The 23,931-nt window shown below is 51.6% G+C and overlaps 1 long non-coding RNA gene across 1 annotated transcript; it reads left to right on the top strand.

Annotated features, from left to right (window-relative positions):
* The first annotated feature begins 15,296 nt into the window (after nt 1-15,296).
* LOC124518693 (uncharacterized) lies at nt 15,297-18,564 on the top strand. The gene is made up of 3 exons (XR_006963736.1): nt 15,297-16,210; nt 17,318-17,577; nt 18,279-18,564. It is a non-coding gene; the product is annotated as an uncharacterized LOC124518693 (long non-coding RNA).
* Nucleotides 18,565-23,931: the final 5,367 nt, after the last annotated feature.

Raw genomic sequence — 23,931 nt, forward strand, 5'->3', positions numbered from 1 at the left:
GATGCCTCCAGGGGTCCAGGGACTCCTAATTTCCAGGTAGAGAGCGTGAAGAGCCCTTTGCCATGCCAAGAGGATGGAGAATTCCCAGGATTCAAATAGTAGAACTACCTGAAAGACAGGTGACAGATATGGAAGATCTGACCCCTGCATGAGAAACAGAGGCCAAGAGAGTTGCCCAAGGGTGAGATCCAGAGGGTTCTACTGTTTTTCCTGAGAAGTCCCTTGACCTTATGAGCATAGGTAGGCCTTGGCCAACTTTTCCGTGTCCCAGAGTGGCCCGAGACTCAAATGTGCCTGTTAATGATGGCCCCTCTGGGGTGGGTGGGGGGACATTGAGAAGCCGTGACTCAGAGCCACTGCCTGCTGGAAGGTTCTTTCTCCACGACAAATCGCTCTGGTGGAGAATTATAGGTGTGGGCAAGACTAACCTTAAAGGCTACAGCTTTATAGGGCATGAATAAAAGCTGATGCACGATGTCTACTAACAAAGTAAGGGGCAGGTCAGGCTCTTGACCTCACCCAGAGAGGACTTGACTTGTTCGACGGGGTCAGGGATGCTCATGCGGCTCAGGGTGGAGAAGGCAGAATGTGGGAGACAGCAGCAAATGAGAAACCCAGGTGCCAGCCCAGAGGTACAGAAGCCTCTTCTTTCCAAAGATTCGAAAACATGCAGGCCCTCTTTGGTCTGAGACAACTGACACCTGCAGCTCCAATCACCCAGGGACGACCGGGGAGGGACAGCTGTGTCCTGCTACCTCTGGAATGTTGGAAGCACCGGCCTCAGGAGGGACAACGATCTCCCCCTTTCTCATTCTCCACCCCACCCCCTGCAAACCCACTGGGTCTGTGATCCTCTCTAGCAAGACGGCCGTGTGTGGCACTGCTGTCCTCGACATTGATGGCACTTCTTTCTGTCAAACCTATGCAGTGAATTACAGTGGAACATGAGTTCTAGTGTCTTCCTGGGGGGAAAGCTATTCCTCCCTTCATTGGGCGTACTGCGGGGCCCGATGGAAGAAGCGGAGAAATGCCTGAGAAACAGACCCGTGTGGAGGACCAGGGGTGCAGGACTGGGACTCTCGGCCTGTGTGGGAAGAGGAGGGAGGAGGCAGCCGACCAGTTCCCTTGAACCTGCTATCTGATGGAGCCGGCCGGGCTGAGCAACCACAGGGGGAGGTCGATTGTCACTTGCGAATTAGCTGGGAAAACGGGGATCCGGGAGAGGTAGCGCAGAAGGCCTGCACTCTGGGGCAAAGCACAGGCTGCGAAGGGGATGGCCGTGCTCTCTCCAGAAGCAGCCCTCACACAGGCCCAGAAGGACCTGGAGATGCCTTGAGCTGCTTTTCCTGAAGGCCTGGGCTGTCCTTGGCTCACATCAGCCAGGGGAAGCTACCCCGGCCCTCTGAAATGGGGTCAGTCTGGGGAGCTGAGTCACAGGGAATGCCATCTCTCACCCTGGAGTGGGGCCAGGTCACAAGGGTGGACTTTTCTAAAAATAAGCCATTCATGTCTGGACACCATGCATCTGTCTCCTCAGAGACCCGGCGCTCGGTGCCAGGCCAACTCCTGTGGCGCCCCGCGCGTCGAGGCTAGGGACTGGCTCGGGAGAGAGAAGGCTCTCCAGACTCTTTTTCTGCCAGGTTGGGCGCGAGGGAGGTGGTTCTTGGTGAGGTGAGCCTTCGCCATCACAGCCTGGGCCTCAGCCGAGTGCCGGGCTTATAGGGGGGAAGGAACCCGGAAGCAGAAGCTAGCTGCTTAGGCCGGAGGCCCCTGTGAGGGAGTCAGCAAGGTCTTCTCCCTGGGGCTGCCTCTCCAGGCCCTTTTCTGGCTCCCCACTCATGAAGCCACGCCGTCTCCCCCCCCACCTCAGTCTGGGCCCCCTCCGTCTGGGTACGAGGGGCTACGAGGGCGCGGAAGTGGGGCATGAAAAGAACATTGCTATTATTTTTTATTTTTTATTTTTTTTTTTTTATTTTTTTTTTCAACGTTTATTTTTTATTCTTGGGACAGAGAGAGACAGAGCATGAACGGGGGAGGGGCAGAGAGAGCGGGAGACACGGAATCGGAAACAGGCTCCAGGCTCCGAGCCATCAGCCCAGAGCCTGACGCGGGGCTCGAACTCACGGACCGTGAGATCGTGACCTGGCTGAAGTCGGACGCTTAACCGACTGCGCCACCCAGGCGCCCCTGCTATTATTTTTTAAATGAAAAGGTGACGTGTACTCATTATTTAAAAAGATCAGACATAAAAGGAAAAGTATAAAGAAGAAATTAAGAAATGACCTGTTACCTCCCTCCTTCCACAAGTTTCTGGGGAAAATAGATGTATTTTTCTACATGCATATGCACACTTAGTTGAGTATATTTTCCTTTTATAAGAATTGGGTTAAGTCAACATTTTCCAACCAGTTTTCTTACTTAGTAATACATCATGACAACTTTCTACAGCCACGATTATAGATTTGCATAGTAATTTTAAGAGCCTCATATAGAGGAATCGTAATTTAACCGAGGGGTCGACCCACTTTCTATCACGGACTAGATGGTAAATATTTTCAGTTTTGTGGGCCAGATGGTCTGTATTGCAGCTATTCAGGTCTGCAAGTTACAGCTCCAAATGGTCAAAGGTAATATGTAAAATATGTAAACGAACAGGTGTGTGTGTGTGTGTGTGTGTGTGTGTATGTGAATGTTGTGTACATTCACATACATACATAGTCACATAAATACATGCACACAGGATTCTCATACACCCCCCCCACACACACACACACATACACAGGCACAGAATCCAGACACACACACACACACACACACACACACACACACACACACATCCTTTATCTGATGGCATCTGTAGGATAAATTGTAAGATGTATTTTTCTGTGATTTCAGAGGGAGGCTTGCAAACCAACTGTGGATTCCGTTCGCTCTCATGAGCCTGCATCTCCTACTTGTCTAATAAATGCATTTTGACCAGGCTTCGATTGACAAAGCGTGTATTGAAGAGGAATCTGTTTCAGGTCTCCTGGGCAGATATTATGTTACCATTAGAGGCCTCCCCCTCCAGGAAGGGCCTGCCGGGGAACTCTGTTTCTGATAGCTGTTGGCTGTCTGGGTGGCTTCCTGAGAAGAGAAGAGAAATGGGAGAAGTTGACGCCCACCAGGACAGTGCTGTCATTGGGATTCAGGCGCCTGCTGGAGCCCGTCCGGGGGTCCTGCAGCCCTGTGCCCGACCTGTTCTCTGAGAGACAAGTGTGGGTCCACGCTTTTTATAGAACACCGTTAGTGGGATGGACCGGGGCGCCTGGGTGGCTCAGCCGGTTAAGCGTCTGACTCTTGGTTTCGGCTCAGGTCATGATCTCAGTTTGTGGGTTTGAGCTCCACACTGGGCTCCATGCTGACGGCACGGAGCGTGCTTGGGATTCTCTCTCTCCCTCTCTCTCTGCCCCTCCCCTGCTCACTCTTTCTGTCTCTTTCTCAAAAATAAATAAACTTAAAAAAAATTAACAAAGAAGGGGGGACCAGATGAAAGAGGTTGAGGACAATGCCTTCCAAGGTTCTTTCTTCCGTAGGAGAGGCACAGGCTGGCCTGAGAAGCAGCATTACAGGACACCTGCTGAGGTTGTGTCTTGCCCGCAGGGCACGCTGCTCCTTTCACTTCTATGACCTTGGGGTTGTCCCTGGCTGACACTCGTTCTCAGGAGTAGCATGACAAGGGCTAGGGGCGGCTGGTCACAAAGGGGTCCTGCTGGTAGAAGAAAGCTGAGTTCTGCAGGGAGAGAAGGGCGTGTGTTGGCAAGAAAGGAGAGGGAGCAGTTCCAAAGGGCTCTGAGCAGGGACAGGGGGAGGGGCTCAGGGGCAGTGTTGGCTCGTTTTCACTGTGGCGGGCCTACGAGTTTCTCCGGGCCTTGGAGTCATCATCTGTTACAAGAGGGCTCACCTTCTACCTGATTCTGTGAGGAGCATAAGAAAAACATGCAGGGAGAACAGGGTGCATGCATTCGCGGACGTGTGTGTGTGAACGTGGCAAAAGCGTCATCCTTTAAATTGATGATGGACCAGCGTCAATCCTTACCAGTCCTCGGGCATCTTCTGTGCCCATCCACCTGTGATGACCGGTGACATGGGGACAGGTGCCTGGTGGCTGGGCGCTGAGGCCAGAGAAGTGAGGTGTGGGGCTGACGGGGTCTGTGCGCACAGTTCAGAGCTTCCTGGGAACCATGGGGCCCGGCTTCGAAGGCCTCCGGGGACCATTCCAAATAGAACTCCCGGATTGTTCGGTCTGAAAGTCGCAGAAGCCCTTGAAGGTTCAGATCAGCTTGTGTGATATTTGCCCTTGAGAAGCGGGGAAACAGTGTCTGAGGATCTGGTGATTTACAGTAAATCCTTTGCAGAAGGAAGGGGGCCGGACCACGTTGGGATGCGGGGTTCTGTGCTCCGGACGGCCTTGGTAGGCTTCCTCCCGCACCTCTGTGCTCTTCTGTCTCCGTGCTTTGCTGGAAGTGAGTGAATTCTGTTCCCCCTGGCCGGGGCTGGTCAGTGGTTTCGGCCCTGAAGAAGAAAAAGAGCTTCCTTCGCCCTTCCCCCTTGTCCTTGGGAGGCGGGGACCAAAATCTGCGTTGCCGCTTGACTAGGTAGCAAGCAGGAAATGTTTTGGCAAACGATATTGGTTCTTAAATGTCATCGAGGGTGATTTATTAACGTTGTCCGTGTCATCCCATCCTGCAGGATTTCCTTCTTTTTTAAGGCTGAGTAGCCCCACGCGGCATTGCGTATACAATTCATCTTCTTCCGTTCACCTCTTGAAAAACATTTTGGTTGTTCGCCTCTCTTGGCTGTGGTGAATAATGTTGCAGTGAACATAGGAGTGCGGCTGTCTCTTCCAGACCTTGACTTCGGTTCTTTTGTACGTATACCCGGAAGTGGGATTCCCGGCTCATATGGTAGCTCTAGTTTTCATTTTCTGAGGAGCCTCCGTACTGTTCTCCGTAATGGTTGCACCAGTTAATGTTTCTAGCAACAGTACAGAAGGCTTCTCTTTTCTCTACATTCTTGCTGAGACTTGTCTTTAATTTTTATTGTTTTTTAAACAGCCATCCGGATACGTGTGAGGAGGTTTTGGTTTGCGTTTCCCTGATGATAAGTGATGTGGAACATTTTTTCTTGCACCGGTGATTAGCTCCATTTTAGATAGGGGGAAATGGAAGCTCCCAGGGGTAAAGGGGGACCCTTCCCGGGGTCACACTGTCAATTAATGATGGACCTGGAATTCAGATGTGACCCTGGCAGTGTCACCATTATACTCCACCCTGTGCCCTATCTCAACGCCCACCCCCGCTATAGGCTGAATGTTTGTGTCCCCCCAGATCCGTATGTTGACATCCTAATGCCCGGTATGATGTCACTGGGAGGTGGGGCCTTTGGGAGGTGCTTAGGTCATGAGGGTGGCACCCTCATGAGTGGCATTAGTGTTCTAATCCTGTGTGCATCCCATCCCTTGAGGCTGTAGTGAGCAGGTGGCAGTCTGCAAGCCCAGAGAGGGTTCTCACCAGAGCCTGATCACACGGGCACCCCTGATCTTGGACTCCCATCCTCCAGAACTGTGAGAAAATAGATGTCTGTTGTTTGTAAGCCTCCCAGCCAGTAATTTTGTTATAGCAGCCGAAATGGATTAAGACACCCCTCCGAGTTAATTAGGACAGTCAGTGGGCCAGTTAGCTGGCCCAGGCAGGGGAGAAGGCAACACTTTAATTCAGGCTGAGTCCTAAAGAGGGGGAAGGGGTGGGTGGGAGCGACAAGGGGGGAAGGTGGAGGGAGAAAGGCCGATCAGGATGGCTAGAGGGGTGGGAGGCGGCGGTGAGGGGGTGGGGGATGTGGCTGGAGGGAAGCAGGGCCAATGTTTGGGGGAACGACACGGAGGGCTGCTGTCCTGGGAAGGCGTGAAGCTTGACCGAGGGCACGCCTGGGTCCTGGACTTATGAAGGGTAATGGTGTGGCAGAGACGGGCACAGTTCTAAAGGAGCCCTCAGAGTGAGGCCGGAAGATCGAGAGGCTGTGGCTCCATGTGGAACTAATCTGAGTCTCCGCAGGGCTGCACAGGGCCACGTTCCGAAGGGAGGCTGGACGCCACGGCTACCCTCTTGCTCACGTCACGGTAGCCATTCCCATGATCCCGCGCTGCCGTGTGGGGAAGGAGTACATGAGTTTAGTGGAGCCATTAGGAGGTTCCTTCACTGCTCCAGGGGAGGGGTGATGGCGAGGAGGTGGCCCAGCGTTTGTAACAGATGCTGAAGATAAAGCCGTCCTTGCTGATGTCAGGCGTGAGGGGAAAAGGGGATAGTCGAGGATGACCGGGTGCTTTGCTCTGAATAGGGGTGTCGTTTACCGAAGTGAGGAATGGAGGCACGGGAGTCAGTAGCTCCTTGACGATGCACAGGCTAGAGGTACACGTCTGAGGATCATCAGGAAGAAGTGACATTTCGGACGACAGAGGGAGAGCCCTTGGCCCCAGGATTGGTTCCCTGGGTCTAGATGACTCTTGAGGACTTTTTGCTACAAAGGAAAGCAGAGAGATGCGGAGGGTTGAATTGTGTATCCCCCGCCCCCCAAAAGATGTTGAAGGGTTTTGAACTTTTTTTAAGGTTTATTCATTTTTAAGAGACAGAGACAGAGTGCAAGCAGGAGAGGAACAGAGAGAGAGGGAGACACAGAATCCGAAGCAGGCTCCAGGCTCTGAGCTGTCAGCACAGAGCCCGACGCGGGGCTCGAACTCACAAACCGTGAGATCATGATCTGAGCTGAAGTCGGTCGCTCAACCGACTGAGCCACCCAGGCGCCCCCAAAAATGTTGAAGTCTTAAGGTCCAGAACCCATGGCTGTGACCTCTTTTGGAAATAAGGTCTTTGGAGATGAGTTCATTAGGATAGGCCCCAACCCAACCTGATTGGTGTTGTTCTATTTTTTTTTTTAACGTTTATTTATTTTTGAGACAGAGAGAGCCAGAGCATGAACGGGGGAGGGTCAAAGAGAGAGGGAGACACAGAATCTGAAACAGGCTCCAGGCTCTTGAGTGGTCAGCACAGATCCTGACGCAGGGCTCGAGCTCACGGACCGCGAGATCATGACCTGAGCCGAAGTCGGACGCTTAACCGACTGAGCCACCCAGGCGCCCCCAAAAATGTTGAAGTCTTAAGGTCCAGAACCCATGGCTGTGACCTCTTTTGGAAATAAGGTCTTTGGAGATGAGGTCATTAGGATAGGCCCCAACCCAACCTGATTGGTGTTGTTCTAAAAAAGAGGGTTTGGACCCAGAGACACAGAGGCGGACACCTACAGAGAGAAGACGAAGTGAAGGGACACAGAGGGGTGACGGACATCAACAAGGCAACGAGAAAGGCCTGGAACGGATTCTCCCTCCCAGCCCTTAGAGGGAACCCAACAGTGACACCTTGATCTTGGACTTCTGGCCTCCAGAGCTGTGAGACAATACGTTTCTGTGGTTCAGGTGGTCCAGTCTGTGGTCCTCTGTTATAGCTGACGGTGGGAGGTATAGCTGAGGTGGATGTGGACTTTACTGCGGGTCTGTAACCAGGGGTGGGGGGATGGAACGACATGCCTGTAGGAGGAGGGGAACGATCCGGGCTCGAGGGAAAAATGGGGCATGTGGGAGAGCGAAGGGGTGGCTCTCTGAAAAGACCAGGTTCTGTGCATCTTGGGCCTTTGCACACGTGGCCCCCGGGCCTCACTGGATGGGCCGCCCCTCCGAGGGACCCGGAACTGCCCCCCTGTGCTCCGGGCACCCTCACTGCTGCCCCATCTCTGCACTTTCCACCCACTGCCCAGTGCTCTGGGAGGGACCAGGACTCGGGACGCTGAGCCTAACAGAGTCCGGCCACAGGAGGGGCTCTGCGAACACGCTTTCAGCAAATGAATGTGAATCCTTCGGGAATGTGTTTGTCCACAGGGCGCTGGTTTCAGAACTCATTTTGGAAATTGGTCCTGGCACGTCCCCGTCTCTCCAGACCAACGTTGATTTTGTCCTGTGTTTACTCAATGCTTTGGGGGGTTATAAATCTGGAGACAGCTCCACCAGGAACTTTTCACTGGGGCAGACCCTGTGAACTGTGTAACCTTGAGCAAGCTACTTAACCTCCATGACCCTTGGTTTTTCCATTAGTCAAATGGGGCAAAGCACTGCCCTTTTTCTGCCTCACGGATGTGGATGTGGTGGCTCCAGCTAAGTTCTGAAGCAGAAGCTTGGGTGTGTGGATGCATCAGTCTTTGTGGGCTCTAAATGAAAGGCACAATCAGTGGGTTTCTCGGAGAAGAGCTGGTATGTGTGCATGTAAAGAGGCGGAAGGTTTAGTCACTCGGTCCTCTTTATCCAGAGCTCTGAAGTTTTAAAAGTTTTCAATAAAGAAAGTTGAATGGTGGCAAAGTGCACATAACGTTTACCCTCTTAACCGTTTCTGAGCGTGCGGTTCTGTGGGTTGAACTTCCTCACATGATTGTGCCATTATCACCCCCATCCAGAATTTTTTCATCACCCGCAGCTGAAAGTCGGCACCCATTGAATAGTAAGTCTGCATTCCTCCCCTTCCCCCTCAGCCCCTGGCAACCACATTCATACTTTCTGTGTTTATGCATTTGCTTCCTCTAGGGGCCTTGCCTGAGTGGACTCACACGGCATTTATCCTTCTGAAACCGGCCTATTTCACTTAGCGTAATGTCCCCAAGTTCATCTGGGTAGCCTGGGTCAGAATTTTCCTCCTTTTTAAGGCTGAATACTATTCCATCGTATGGATGTACCATGGTTGGCTCATCCATTCATCCATCGATGGCCATATGGGTGCTTTCACCCCTTGGCTGATATGAATTAGCCTTCAGAAATCTGAGCTGTACGTTACGGCTTGACTTCTACGTACGTCTCATTGTCCGTCCGTGGCTTCTTTAGTCTTCTTGTGTGATTCATCTCAGTGTGTCAGAAAGCCGGACTCATCTGGGCTCTTCTGCACTATGCTTTTAACTTTTTTTTTTTTTTTTTTTTTACATTTCCATGAGGCCTTTTTGAGAGAATTAAACATTAGATAATTTAAGGTATTATGGTTTTGGAGTTAAGGCCACTTTGGTGCATTCCCCCCCCCCCCCGGAGGATCATCTGTTTTATCTCCACTTGACTTTTTCAAAATGCTGGAACTGTCTTTTGATTGAACTTGAAGCTTTTTTTTTTTTTTTTCCTTGACATTTATACTACCGAAGGTGGAGAAATAAGACCTTTGCTTATTAACAAAATGAATGCGTCTCTTTCCCCCATGGGAAATTGAAAACAATTTAGAGAATAGAGTAAACTTCAGATTTTCCTGTGATGTGAATTTGGGTGACCTTTCCTTGAGGGAAGATTTAAGGGGGATCTAGCTGGGCTTGACAGTGATGGAGCCAGGTGCCTCCGGATTTCACCTTTGCTCGCCGTTGTTCTTTCCAACTGGAAGCATCTCCCCCCCCACCCCCCCCACCCCCCCCCCCCCCGCCCACTCGTCTGGGCTCTTCCGGCATCAGCAGAGAGAGCACAGCTGAGGCCCAGAGAGGTTCAGTGTATTCGCAAAGGTCACCCGGGGAGCTGGCGACCAAGGGAAAGCAGGGCTCAACCCAGGGGCCCTCATGATGCAGCAGTGGACCCCTGCTCCAGACAGTAAATTCTCAGAGGCAGTGGTGGTTTATTGTTTGGTATCTTCTATCTTCCTTTTCACTCGTATATGCCAGATGTGCTTGGGGAAATTCCCCGTTAGACTAGCGCATAGTTAGCACCTCCTTTGTCTGACCGTGTCACATGTTCCCCCTCTGGAGACGGAGGGGGCCCGGAGTTTCCAGCCAGCTTGATCTAGAGCCATGGGCTGTGGCGCGGTGTTGGTGGCCGGTGCTGGAGAGGCCTGCCTGCCTTGTGCCCGTCCTTGCCCGGGAGTGGGAAGTAGAGGATAAACAAAGCAAAGACGCCGTGTTGGAAATAGGACTGCAGAGCTGAGAAGACGCTGAGAAGAGTGGCCTTGGGCCAGCTCCTACTCTCTCTAGGTAGGCCAGGAATGCTGGGCCCAGAGCAAGGGGACAAAGCAGTGGAAAGAAGGAAAAAGAACCGTCCAGGACCAGGGCACCCTCCTACCTGGTCTAGTTAGCGAAGCAAAAGGATGCTCCCTAGCCCCAGATAAAAGCGGATCAGAACTCAGAAACACTTGTGACTAAAATTTGTGCTTCTTTGGGCAAGCATCTCCAAAACCAAATCTCCTATCCTCCTCAGCATCCCTTGTCTTGGGTGCGAAAGCAACTCAGAGGACCCTTAAGAGAACGGGTTTGTTTAAGCACGTCACAGGGCGTGAGCAGGGCTGAGGTAGAACGCCCCCTTTTCCCAGCTGGGTGCCGAATGTACTGTTTGGCACCAGGGATTAGTTTCCCAGTTTGAGCAGAAGATCAGATCCTGACAGAGGACAGAAGGTCAAAGGTCACACCAGTCAGGGAGGGAGGAAAACAAAACAAAAACAGGAAGTGGCCCGCTCAGGGATTTTCCATGGGAAGGCTGGAAAACATATCCGGACTTAAAGAAAAAAAGGAAGACAACGGGGCACCTCCGAATCTTCTGGAAGCCTCTTGAGATGTTGTTGGAACCGTTGTCAGTAGGAGCCAGCTTGATGGAAGCATGGAAGGGGACCAGGACACCCGGTGGGAGCCCGAGTCCTGGACGCACATTGGCTCATCACCGGATCTTTCATTGCCTCCGTCCTCCTTTTGGAAGGAGAGTTTTCACCTCTTGTATCCCTTGGAGAGGTGTGTTCATGTGTGTCCTAATGTTGAGGCATGAAAAGGGGTCTATAACCCAGAAAACATCCCCACCTCTAAGCAAGCGTCCGCAAGGGGTGTTTCTGATGTATATGGGCATGTAGTCTTTACAGCGAATGTCATATTAATGGAAAAACACCTGCCTCTCACTTTTAGGACTAACTGACTCAGTCCTTTTGCTACCAAAATTCGCAAAGGTCAAGGCCAGAGAGGGGGCTGGGCAAGGCTGAGGGAGGCTGTCCTGCCATCTTCTCTCAGTTTCAGTTCTGCCCCTCCCTCTCTGTCCTAATCAGGACAGGGACAGACTCCCCGAGAGAACCACTCTGTCCTCTCCCTCCTCGGCTCTGCCTTCTCAGCATGGGTCAGGGGCTGTCGGGCAGGAGAGTGACAGGTCCTGCATGGAGGTCCAACAGAGGAAAGATCACCTTTCGTACGAGAGCAGGGGACAAATATCCTGGATCCCGATCCTATGCTCTGTGCAGTGGCCACCCCCTCCCTCACAGGGCCTGACTCAGTGGGTGCTGTGCTCAGCCCTGCTTCCCGATTTGAATCGAGGAGTCTCCTTGCCAACAACTGAAAGGGGGGAAAACAATCTCCAGTCCTCCGTGGCCGTGCTCTGTCTTGAGATCATGTTTCAGTTCCTAGTTAATCAAGGAATCAGAATTTGATGTAAAAAGAGAAGAATATGCCAGTGTGTTTCTAACGCCCCACATGCAAATGAGCCCGTAAAGTATATCGCAGGCAGCCACCGGAGGTCAAAGGTCACCCTCCACGTCTGACAATTATTTTGCTCAAAATAAACGGTGAGCAGGACTGCAGGAAATGAGTTGCGGCAACCTCAATTCATGTGTGAAAGTTTCCAATTAAGAATTCAAAGAACTTGTTGTTTAATGAAAAAGTGAAACAAATTCTCTTTATGTGTTTCCCCACTTCCTTGGTGGTCCCTGGCAAAGAGCCGGGTCCGCAGGAATATGGCCGTCTTTCAGTTCACCTGATAAAAGAGGGAGCTTGGCAAGCGATTATATGACCAGAAGCAAAACGTGAAGTAAGGGGAAGGTAGTTGATCAGACCCTCTGGCTTGGGGTTGGCAAAGCACCGCCTAGGCCAAATACGGCCCACAGCTTATTTTTGTCAATAAAGTTTTATTGGAACACAGCCATGCCCATTTGTTCCTGTATTATCTGTGACTGCTTTTGCAGTACAGGGGACATGGGAGCTGTATGAGGGAGCTGAATAATTGGGACAGAGAGACCATATGGCCTGCAAAGCCAAAGCATTTGCTTTCTGTAAAATTTCTGTACAGAAAGTTTGCCAACCCACCGTCTAGTTCATTGGTTCTTAATTTTTGTCGTGCAGTGAGATCCCTTTGAAACTGTGACGAAAACTTTATACGCACCCCCTTATAGAAAAATGTATGACCTCTTTGTTAAGAATGCCTACATGTAACTCTAACTAGACCCTTCTCCAGAGCCTGGGATCAAGGTAGTCCATTCTGGACCCCTCACAGGAGGAGTTTCTGAAGGTACGAAGGACACCTTCTGCTACTATCCACCTCCACCCACGTGCTGGTCCCAGTTGTGATAAAGCATGAAGAACCTCAGATTGCAGGTCAGGGGACACAAGTTCTCTTCTGGGCTCCGTCACCCTTAAGCTGTGTGACCTTGGGCAAGTCACTTCACTTTCTCTGTGCCTTGGTTCCCTCATGTGTCAAATGCGAGGTCCAGAAGAGATACTTAAGAAAAAAAATTGTTTTAATTGAGGTATAATTGACATGTAACATTGTATTGGTTTCAGGCCTACAACATAACAATTTGATATTTGTGTATCTTGTAAAATAGTTAACACAGTAAGTCTAGTTAACATCTGTTACCACCCAGCGTTAATTTTTAGATTTACGCCCTTGGTAACTTACAGGTCACCATGTTGTCTCTTGTACCCCGTGACTTGCCTATTTCATAACTGGGCGTTTGTACCTCTTGACCCCCTTCATCTTTCCACCCACCCCTCTGGCAGCCCCTTCCTCCTCTGGCAATCACAATTCTGTTCTCTGTATTTATGATTTTCATTTTGTTTTGTTGGTTCCCTTGTTTTACTTTTTAGATTTTGTGTCCAAGTGATATCATACAGTATGTGTCTTTCTCTGTCTGACTTATTTCACTTAACGTAATGCCCTCAAGATCCATCTGTGTTGTCACAAATGGTAAGATCTTATTTTTTATGGCCAAGTAATATTCTGTCGTGTGTGTATCTATCTATCTACCTATTATCTTCTTTATCCCTTTATCCATCAATGGACACTTAGATTGTTTCTAGAACAGATGATCTGCTTAAAGCTCTTTCTGGTTTTAGATTTCCATGCTCTTCAAGGGTCTCCTGGAATTTATTTCTGGAGCTGAGTAGATAAGGTGTTGTGATTCATATACTTTCAAAACATCTGAAATCCCTTGGCAACATAGACCTGTCTGGGTGGCACTGAAATCTGGGATTTGATGACCACACTGGATATTTGGCACCTGCGGGAGAAGACCCTCACATGCCCCGGCCTCCACCCAACCCTGGCCAGCCATCCTGATAAATCGAGTACACACAGGGGCCGCTCAAAAAAGCACAGGTGGACCCAGTTCAGCCCATCAGAACTCAGGGGAAACAAGGTAGAACCCAAGGCCTCTTTTTTTTGTTTTTAAAGTTTATTTATTTATTTTGAAAGAGAGAGAGTGAAGGAGCACGAGCGGGGTAGGGGCAGAGAGAGAGAATCCCAAGCAGGCTCCACACTGTTAGCACAGAGCTCCCGGTGCGGGGCTGGAACTCACAAACCAGGAGATCACGACGAGCTGAAATCCAGAGTCGGATGCTTAACCGACGGAGCCATCCAGGCTCCTGGAACCCAAGGCCTCCTGGTAGAATGATCCGCAATAACACCTTCTACCAGAATGAACACATGCAGCTTCTCTGGGACAGATACTGCCCGCCAGGAAGACAGGTTTTGCATTTGGGTCGCTTTGGGTTTGAAAAGGAAAATAAATACATATTTTCACTGATCCTAAAAATACTTCACATTGCTTGTAGATAATTTTAAGAAATACAGAACATGTGAAAAAAAGGTAAAACGTTACGCTGAAATCCACCTCTGCAGAGATGAGCATTGCTAACAACTTGATAAACCTCCCAGGTGTCTTTTATGCATGCGTACCATCAACACACGGTCACATAAATGGGCTGTACGTGTTTTGTCTTCTACGTGTCATTTGCCAAAGTGAGCTGTGCTGATATTGTTCTGTGGCGTTGGAGGTAGAGTTCCAACATTATTTGTAACGGCCGCACGGTATTTCATTGGACGTACTATAATGCACGGGCTCATTCACGTCTAGGTTTTTCCGGTTTGTGTGCGTGCGTGCTCTCTTCGTACTTAGATCTTGTGCGTTTTGCTGCTTGTTCAACTGAGGAGCAATTCCTCGTCTTGAAATTCGGGAGTCAAAGGCCGCTCCTTAATAACTGGAACGCACAGGGTGAAACTGCCTCCAGAAGATGTGTAGCACTCTGTGTCCACCAGCACGGAGGAGAGCCATCCGTTTCCACTCTCTGGCCAACACTGACTGTTGCCGTTGTGGATATTTAGGGTCTTGGCCAACGTGATAGGTTAAAAGTGATCTTGTCGCGTAGCTTTGCATTTCCGACATCGTTTTGGTTTTGAATGGCACTGTCTGTGATTAAGCAGAGGTGAAGGTAATGACTTCATATCGGGTTCTGAGCTGGCGTGAGAGCAGACGTATATCATTCAGAGGAGCCCGGAGCCCGCACCGAAGAGCTCGATGCTCTTCGAGGCCCATAATCCTTCACTGACTTAACTTAATCACAGGCTCACTTGCGGCTACTTTTGGGCACCTGCCTAGAAGGCCACAGGGTTCTGGTCATGAAGGGGCCTGGATGACAGAGAGGACATCCGTGCCATAATTTTGAGGCTCTTTGCAGGCAGAGAGCTGGCCCCCTGTGTCCCGCTTGTGGCTCCGCTCGATGCCACGTCCACTGACGGCATCTCCCTTGGTCTGAACGGATCTTCCCACCTCTCTCCCGAGATTGGCTTTAGCTAATACAACCAAGAAATCCTCCGGAAGAGTCAGAAATGCCTGGGGCTGCCTGTGACATTGTGCAAAGGGTGGATCGGAGAGTGGAGGGCAGCCACCAGGGACGATGGTGGAGAAGCCGAGTGCGTGGAGCGGCAGGTCTGTCCCGCAGCCTCCGCTGTGGCCTCAGGCCAAGATGGGCGGCTGGGGCAGAAGGGGGCTGCGGCAGGGAGCCCTTCCTTCTAGGTCTGGTGCTCAGTGGTTTCCTGCTCTGCTGAAGGGCCGTTGCTCGGTGGTGATGATTCATGGCATTTGGACACTGTGGCCGTGTTCTGAACAGGGAAGTGAAAAATAACCCAGCCGAGGGCAGTGCAGGGCAGGGCAGGGGCTGTCACAAGATGGGAAGCTTTCCTTTGGAAAATGCAGGGGGCGGGGGCGTCACAGCCAAGTTGGTGGCGGCGGTTCACGCCGCGTGAGTGTGGCCCCGTTTGCTCTTCTTCTGGGCATCAACTTTTCCAAGTGTCGGCCACTAAGTTGTCCCTCGGAAGTGGCTGCTGGTCTTGGCCGAGCCGCCGTGAGGAGGAGGAAGTGGACGGGTGATTCAGTGAGTGTCAGCTTCCTCTGTGACTCGGGATTGGATCCGTGTCTTAGGGTGGTGCCAGAGGGCCTGTGTGGCTTTGAAATTCTCTGCCACTGGCGGCGGCCCTCCCTTGACCCCTTTTGAACGAGTAAGGGGATTCAGCTGGATTCTGCAGCCTCCCCCCAAGTTGAGCAGGCCCTTCTGACTTGAGGCCTGCCTGTGGCTCCGGCCGGCAACGATCAGTGACGGGCCGAGCTGAGGCCTCTGCTGGGTCTGTGTGCGTGTCAGGAGCTGCCTCGTATTTGGGAACTGGATTGTGAGAGCAGCGGGATCTGAGGGGCCCAGTCCCGGCAGGTGTTAGACTGAGGGAGGAGGCAGTTCAACTGCCCGGAGCCACCAGCTCTCCTGGAGGCCATTTGTCCACGTAGCCAGTGGACGACAGGAGACGGCCAGATGCACAGCTGCTTCCTGCCCACGAGGAGAGTCATGACTGGCTTTTTCTTCCGGAGCACCGAGTTTTCCATGGATCTGTCGTTAGCGCGCGGCCTACACGGCCATTGCTGCCCTCGCCTGAAACCTGTTCTAAGAAGCACTTCAGTCATCCAGATCCTCGCCTCTGCCTAAGACCATAGTCCTAAAAGCACTGACTTGGTAAAGACTGAAAGACCCTCTCAAAAAATGCTGCAGGGGCTTCTGTATTCGAATGCCTTCCATCACCTTGGAGAACGGCCTCCGCTTCCGGGTCAGTTCTGTCCCACCTCTTCCCCCCTCCGTCCCCTCCTGTTTCTGTGGCCAGAACAGAGGTCAGCTGGTCTTACTCAGGCAGGATGGCCAGCATCCAGTCACTGGGGTGTTTCATGAGGACCCTAGTATTAGTCACACGCACAGAAGTGCAGCTCAAACCAGCCGGGGCTTCCAGAAAGGAGCTCTGTGTGACAACTGTACAGGGGGGGAGGGGCCCCGAGGCACTTGCAGCTGGGACCTGACCCTGCTGGGTGCTCTGTCCTTTCTCTCACATCATCTTCCAGCAAAACAGTGATTTTGATCTCTTTGATAAGCTTTCTCCACACGGAATGTGCACGATTGCAGTTTGCTTATCACACCTCGCAGCATCACTGCCAGAGAGGGGCTGAGAGTTCCAGAGTTCCAGAGAGAGGCCTCGATGGCCTTCCCTGGGGTCAGATGACCATCACTGACTCAATCACTGTGGCCAGGGAAGGACCTCTGAGCACATGGCTTTTCGCATTTGGACCCTATGATTAGCGCTGCGCTAAGCAGGGGAGGCAGTGTTTTCCAGAAGGAGGGGCTCCTGTCCCGGGCAGACAAACAATGGGCCCACTCCCCCGGTGTTCTGAGCTCTTCCTCACCCCCAGGCTGAGGACTCAGGCCCTCACTGCCTCCCCTCCGCCTCTCTCGGGCCAGGGGGTCCCCTCAGAACCCACCGTTTTATTGCTTAAAAATCCATAAGAGATGGGGGTTTTCTCAGCTAAGTTTTTTGCAGGGGGGCGGAATACACGTCTGGGGCGGGAGCTGTACGATTTTCTGAGGAGACGGCCTCGGAGGATCTAAGCAACGAGTGAAGGAACAACAAAGGGACCCTTCTCAGAAGCATGGCAAAAATGAAACCAAATAAAAACCCCATAAAAATCCCTACTGGGGCAGAGGAAATACCAGCGTGATGCTTTTGAGCCACATCTTCAGTAATAAAGGAAAGATTCAAGGATCGGCCGTTCTGACGGGATTATGTTTGGGCTTGAGGGAGAATGTGCTGGAAAACAATGAAAGGGAGTCATCCAAGCAAGGGAGGTCTGTTGGTGCGTGCATTTGTATGTGTGTTGTTGCAATTCAGGAACCGACCGATGACCAGGGTCATGGGGAGTCTGAGAGAGACACCCGACAGGAACCGGTTCAAAGTTTGTGCCCAGCCTGGGGAGATCAGATGACCGGCAGCTGGCCTGCCCCCTGCCGGCTCCCATTGATGTCGGAGGGGCTCTGACCCCCCGTTTGGTCACAGAAATACCCGTTTGGAAATCTCTTTGAAGGCTGATTAAGTAAACGCTCTCGCGGCACCGACAGTAACAACCGAGTGACGTCGTCGAAGTGCTCGTGGTAAGTGGAGGAGTCTCTGGCTGCCGAGCTGACAGGCCACTCGCCTTTCTGTTCCTCTAACTTGGCCTCCCTGCTTCCGGTCGCAGTGTCGGGCGCAGTGTTTCGAGGGGACGGGGCTGAGGATGTGGAGACTCTCACTGTCATCGCGCGGGTGGGACAGGGCCCCAGGGACGGAGCGTGGTCCTGCCGCACAGCAGCTGGCCGCGGCCAGTGACCGGTAGTCCTCCCGGCACGGCTAACCTTTGATGTTGCTCGTGGGGTCCTTCCATCTGGTTTGTGGCCTCAGGCTGCTGTGACCCCCGGCGGGGGGTGTCTCCCCGGGCCTCCCGGGGCCCGGCAGGGTGAGCGTGGAGGAAAAGTCTGGTTTTCATCCGGGAGCGCGGAGCCCCTCTCTGCGTGACGGCTCTGCTCGCGGCCTGGCCAACTGGACGAGAGCTGCCGGACGGGGGAGCGGGGGCCCCTTCGTCACTTTCCTGCCCTCGTTATCTTGGAGACCCCGTTGTCGTTGGGGGTGGGGGGGGAGCGGGCTGCCAGCCCTGGACCCAGCTATGCCTCCGTACCCGGCAGTGTTGACGTCCGTTCATTCGCTTCATCCGCCACGGATCCATCCACTTACCCATATTCATCCGGGGCTGTCGTTCAGTCATTCGGTGACTATGTGACCAGGTCTCCTTATCTTTTATCTTTGCTGCCTGGCACAGGGCCAAGCTTGCAGGAGGCACTCCACACACGTTCGCTGACTTCTCTTCCTGCTTCACCTCTGTTACGGTTCACGTTCTACGTTCACGTCCATGATGTTGAAGTGCTAATCCCCAGGACCCCAGAATGTGACTGTGTTTGGAGATAGGGTCTTTAAAGGGGTAGTTACGTTAAAATGAGGTCATTTTAAGGGAAAATGAGGCCCTGAAGCAATCCTTTTAAAAAAAATTTCTTTTAATGTTTATTTTTGAGAAGGAGAGAGACAGAGCATGAGCAGGGGAGGGGCAGAGAGAGGGGAAGACACAGAATCCGAAGCGGGCTCCAGGCTCTGAGCCGTCAGCACAGAGCCCAACGCGGGGCTCAAACTCGTGAACCGAGAGATCATGACCTGAGCCGAAGTCGGACGCTCAACTGACTGAGCCACCCAGGCACCCCCAAACCAATCCTTATAGGAAGAGGAGTTGGCAACCCAGGCACATACAAGGGGAAGATGATGTGAAGACACAGGGGGGAAGACAGCCATCGACAAGCCAAGGAGAGAAGCCTGGGACCGATCCTTCGTCCAAGAAGGAGCCAACCCTGTCGACACCTTGGTCTTGCACCTCCAGCCTCCAGAGCTGTGGGGAAATAAATTTCTGTTGTTTAAGCTGTCCCAGTTTATGGTGCTTTTTTATGGCCACCCTAGCCGACTAACACAGCCTCTCCACAGGTCTGTAGAGCACGTAACCAAGTGCAAGGTGCTGTGGGACGTCCAGAGACAAAGTTGAGAAGTCTGGGAAAGAGGAACAGCGAGGGGGGGCCATCCTCTGTTCACATTTTCTTCCCCCAAATCCCGCTCTCCTCCACCTCTCCTTACCTCTATCTATCCCCAACAGAAGGGGAAACAGGAGGAAATGAAATAAAGGGCTCCGCATGAGATGCCATCCTGCGGAAGGTCTGGCAACGCGTGAAAGCCCTTTAATGTAGAGTCAGAAACGCCATTTAGTTATTTATTTATTTCTGCCCGCCTCTCTTCCCCGACAAGTTCTTATTCAGCACACGTATGTGTATGCACATGACCAGGAGGTACGCATGACAGCCGTGTGTGCCCGGGGGAAGACCGCGAAGATGATCCACAGCTTTTGGGGACACACACGATTGTACAGCTGGCAGCACGTTCCCCAGTCCCAGCTTTATGGTGCCTGGTAGCCGGGAAGGGCCACAGCCAGCTCTCTCTCGGGACCATGCATTCCCTCACTCGTTGCCCTTTGTGATTAAAGATGACGCTTATGTGATGTTTCTCTACAACTGTTACCGAGAGGTTGTCCTTTGAATTAAGGCCCTGGACAGTGGCTATGGGCTGTGATCTCTTTGCAGGAATCATGAGGTCGTTTCACTGTGGAGTAATCTTGGGATCTCTGGGAACGTTTCTGAGCCTTCTGGTCTGCTGGGCCTATTGAGAAGCCAGGTCCATTTGAAAATTTGCACAGTATGGAAGTCTCGATGTTTTTAAAATTTATTTTACTTTTTATATTATTTGAGAGATGGGGAGGGTAGAGAGAGAAAATATTCAGCATGACCCTAGGATCATGACCTGAGTCAAAATCAAAACCAAGAGTCGGACAGTCAACCAATTGAGCCACTCAGGTGTCCCACCATTTTTCAATCAGACATTTTTTTTTAATGTTTTTCTTTTTTATTTTTGAGAGAGAGAGAGAGAGAGAGAGACAGAGTCCAAGTGGGGAAGGGGCAGAGAGACAGAGACACAGAATCTGAAGCAGGTTCCAGGCTCTGAGCTGTCGGCACAGAGCCTGACGCGGGGCTTGAACTCACAGACCGTGAGATCATGACCTGGGCTGAAGTCGGACGCTTAATCGACTGAGCCACCCAGGCGCCCCAATCAAAGACATTTTCTACTACACAAACTCAGTAACAATCCTGTTCCCCTCTGGGGTCCTTGTGCAATCCTAGTTTAGCTCGTTGATTTTAAAGGGAACGGGGATTCCAGGAGCTCCTATTGGCCAACCGGTCCCATGTTGCAGAGTACTGGGTCCCTAAAGGACTCTGGCAAAGATATCACCGCCAGTGTGGTTGCGATCAGCTTCTGTGTGCATGTCCAGGAGTGAGATTTCCACATCATGGTCACTCATACTGATTGGCATTTCTGAAGTGTGGTGGCATTTCTTCATTTAACGTTGATGTTGACACAAGCATCCTATCTTTTCTTTTTTTTTTTTTAAATTTTTTTTTTTTCCAACATTTATTTATTTTTAAGACAGAGAGAGACAGAGCATGAACGGGGGAGGGGCAGAGAGAGAGGGAGACACAGAATCGGAAACAGGCTCCAGGCTCTGAGCCATCAGCCCAGAGCCCGACGCGGGGCTCGAACTCCCGGACCGCGAGATCGTGACCTGGCTGAAGTCGGACGCTTAACCGACTGCGCCACCCAGGCGCCCCTCCTATCTTTTCTACATACACGCAAATGAACATGCTCCCTGGATGGTTTGAGGGCTCGTCCGGCAAAGCCACCACGTGCAGGGCCACTCCCTGTCTCACTTCCTCTTGAGTGCCTTCCTTGGTTGGACATTCATTCCTCCCCTCTTCTCCACCCCATAAGACCTGAGGTGTGCCCATCTCTGGAGATTATCTGCATTTTAAAATGAATGACCCCCTCCCTCCCCCCCGGGGTGCCTGGGTGACTCAGTCTTTTGGGCATCTGACTTCAGCTCAGGTCATGATCTCACAGTTTGTGAGTTCCAGCCCCATGTTAGGCTCTGTGCTGACAGCTCAGAGCCTGGAGCCTGCTTCAGGTTCGGTGTCTCCCTCTCTCTCTGCCCCTCCCCTGCTCGCACTCTGTCTCTCTCTCTCTGTCTCTCAAAAATAAATAAACATTAAAAAAAATTACAATGAATGACCCCTGAACACATAAGCTTTCCAAACTCCAAGGAATTTTCTTTCAATGCTTAAATGGAGCCAAGAGTTGCTACCTGGACTGGTTGGGCAGATGGGTCTACTTTGCTTTACTCAAGTAACCAAGCCAGTGGTTGGCCTGGCTCTAAGTCCAGCGGGTACCCCTTTCCTTGGTATGCGTTTTGTGTGATGCAGATGACCCTCCAGCCAAGGCCAGAGTGTGACTTAAGGGTGTGTGATTCTGGGTCTACTGCAAGGTGGAGGCTGAGTCGGGCCCTCGGTGCTATCTCTCTGCCACTTCCTCCTAGCCCCAGAACTATATTTACTATCTAGCAGATAAAAAAAGACAGCTCCATGTGCTCTCAGACCCCACGCCCTCTCCTCCCCAGCTTCGATTTCGTAAATGTTGGTTCCTCCAGAGAAGCGACCGGAGCCCGTAACCGTGTGTGTGCTTTTCAATAACCTTATGACTCCCAGCGTGGTCCAGCCAATGAGGACGGAGCAGTGACCCTTAGATAAAAGGCTTCATTTGGCATGACTCATCCTTGGAGACATCCCGCTTGCTTGGCCTGTGTTGTTAAGTGCCTGGTTTTGTAAATATTGACAGTTAGAAACCATCCTAGGAACTACTGAGCGGTGATCTGGAAGGTAATGTATATGAATATGACCAGTGATTAGGCAATGCTTGTCATTTGCTAAGATTCAGCCACTGATAAATATCACCCCATTATCTTCCTTCCTAATAGCGGCTCGTTTGCTTGCGTGTGACTCATCGTTGATATATTATGAGGTCTGATTCAGCAAGGCAAGTTTGGTCTGCTGCGACAGAGGACAACATCCAAGGCCACCTCGGTTTTTAGGATACTAGTTTCTTAACAAGGGTGGCTTGTTAGGAAGCAAAAGTTCAAAAGTCCCCATCACTAAGAAACTAAAGGGGGTTTGGGAGGGATAAAGAGCAGAACAGTGCTTTTCACCATTCAAAGCTGATGTGCTAAAACCTACTTCTCCATGTAGACGTACGTTCGTTGCATTCACCCGTGGACGCCTGTGGCTCCAGGAGGCCGTCTCTCTCTGTTCAAGGCTACACTTTGGGGCTCGTCGGGCCTGCTCTCAGACGAATAATCTCTGCTCACACAGAAACTGGTTTTTATCTCTTGCCCTCCCTTTGTCACTACCTAAAATAAATATCGTCACCTGAATGTCTGTCGATGCTTTCTGATGGGTTTGGCTGTTTGGTTTATTGAACTTTATCACCTGCAGGAACTTCCCTCTTTGACTCACAGCCCTTTGGAATGGCCCTTGTTTATTTCCTTCATTTGCTCTGGGCTGAGGGTCTGTCCTGCCAAACCAGGGATGAGCTTTTCAGTAGTTGGGCTTTGAACATGGGCCTTTGGCAGACTGGTATGCCAGATAAAAGCACTACCCTTGGCTGAAGGCAGGTGTGTATGCACATGTGTATACACACACACACACAGAGCTGCGTCCCTCTGTATAACCACTTAACACTTACTATGCTGTCCTGTAATGAGAGCTGAGCTCCGCCTGGGCTGACCACATCAACACTGCGAAGGAAGCATGCATCACCTTGATGTAAGCCACCTCTTGACCACTCGCTGGCTGTGTGACTTTGTGCGAGTTACTTAACTGCTCTGAGCCTCAGATTCCTTACTTGTAAATTGAGGATAATAATACCTACCCTTCAGGGCTAGCGAGAGATAACGTATTTAACCCACACGGATCATAAAAACCGTTCAGTCGCCGGTCGCTGTTATCGTCTTTAGTACCAAACCACGGTGAAAACTTGTTGGCAACAATTTTGGGGTGTTATGGGTTCGACTGTTAAGGGTCGACCGTAGCTCTGAGGTTTTATACACATCGTATCAGCCCTTCAGGAGCTAGAGGCTCGGGAGTCCTGCCGGCCAGCATTAGAAGCAGGCATCTCCGGCCATCACTTGCGTCAGCTTTCAGGGACACTGGAGGTCACGACTGTGTGTGTGGTTAGCGGAGGCTGGCAACTTGCTGTGTCAGGAGGACACTAGGGCACCCGCCTCACCTTTGCCCCCATCACACAAGCACAGGCTGGTCTGTGTGCCGTTGGCCAAACAGCTTCACAAAGTCCTTGCTTAACCACTTGGCACTGGCTGAATGTTCTGTCCTTTTGTTCAGGTAGCTGACGCACCTGCCGAGTTGCAGGGCAGTGTTCCGGAACCTGCCGATAGTCCATATTTTTAACGGAATGTCGATGGATGAGCGATAGGAGTCCAGTCTGTGGGGATCTGTGGGGGCGGGGATGGGAGCGGAGGGGGAACTAGGGTGCTTGAATAGTGGGAAGGAAGTTCAGGTTGACAGTCATTCCGCTCGGTCCTGGTGATCAGAAGGAAACAGACTGCTCGAGCAGGAGTTCCTCCTCCGAGGGCCCTCCCTGTGGCCCCAAGCCCCCTCTCCCAGGGAGACGCTTTACACGGGGCAACGAGACGGAAAATTCTGCCCTCACGGGACTGCATTATTAACTGCGTATCTGTGGCATCAGGGCCATATGGCATGTTTGAAGGAATGGAGAGGAATTCAGTAGCGCAACATGCAGACCACGAAGGAGAGAGAATTCTCCTGCAGTGGCCACAAAGGAGGAAGGTGTGCTTCGTGGAGAAAAGGTCCTTGCCGTGACTGTGTGAAAAGGCCAGCACACTTGCACTTAATAAATGAGCGCTTCCCGGCACAAACACTTCCCGACGGTGAGAGAGGCCCTCGGCGGCCCACCCAGGAAAG

This window comes from Lynx rufus, unplaced genomic scaffold, assembly GCF_022079265.1.
Source record: "Lynx rufus isolate CCGP_SWC_20201006 ecotype Redwood Valley unplaced genomic scaffold, mLynRuf1.p SCAF_25, whole genome shotgun sequence".
NCBI classification, from domain to species: domain Eukaryota; kingdom Metazoa; phylum Chordata; class Mammalia; order Carnivora; family Felidae; genus Lynx; species Lynx rufus.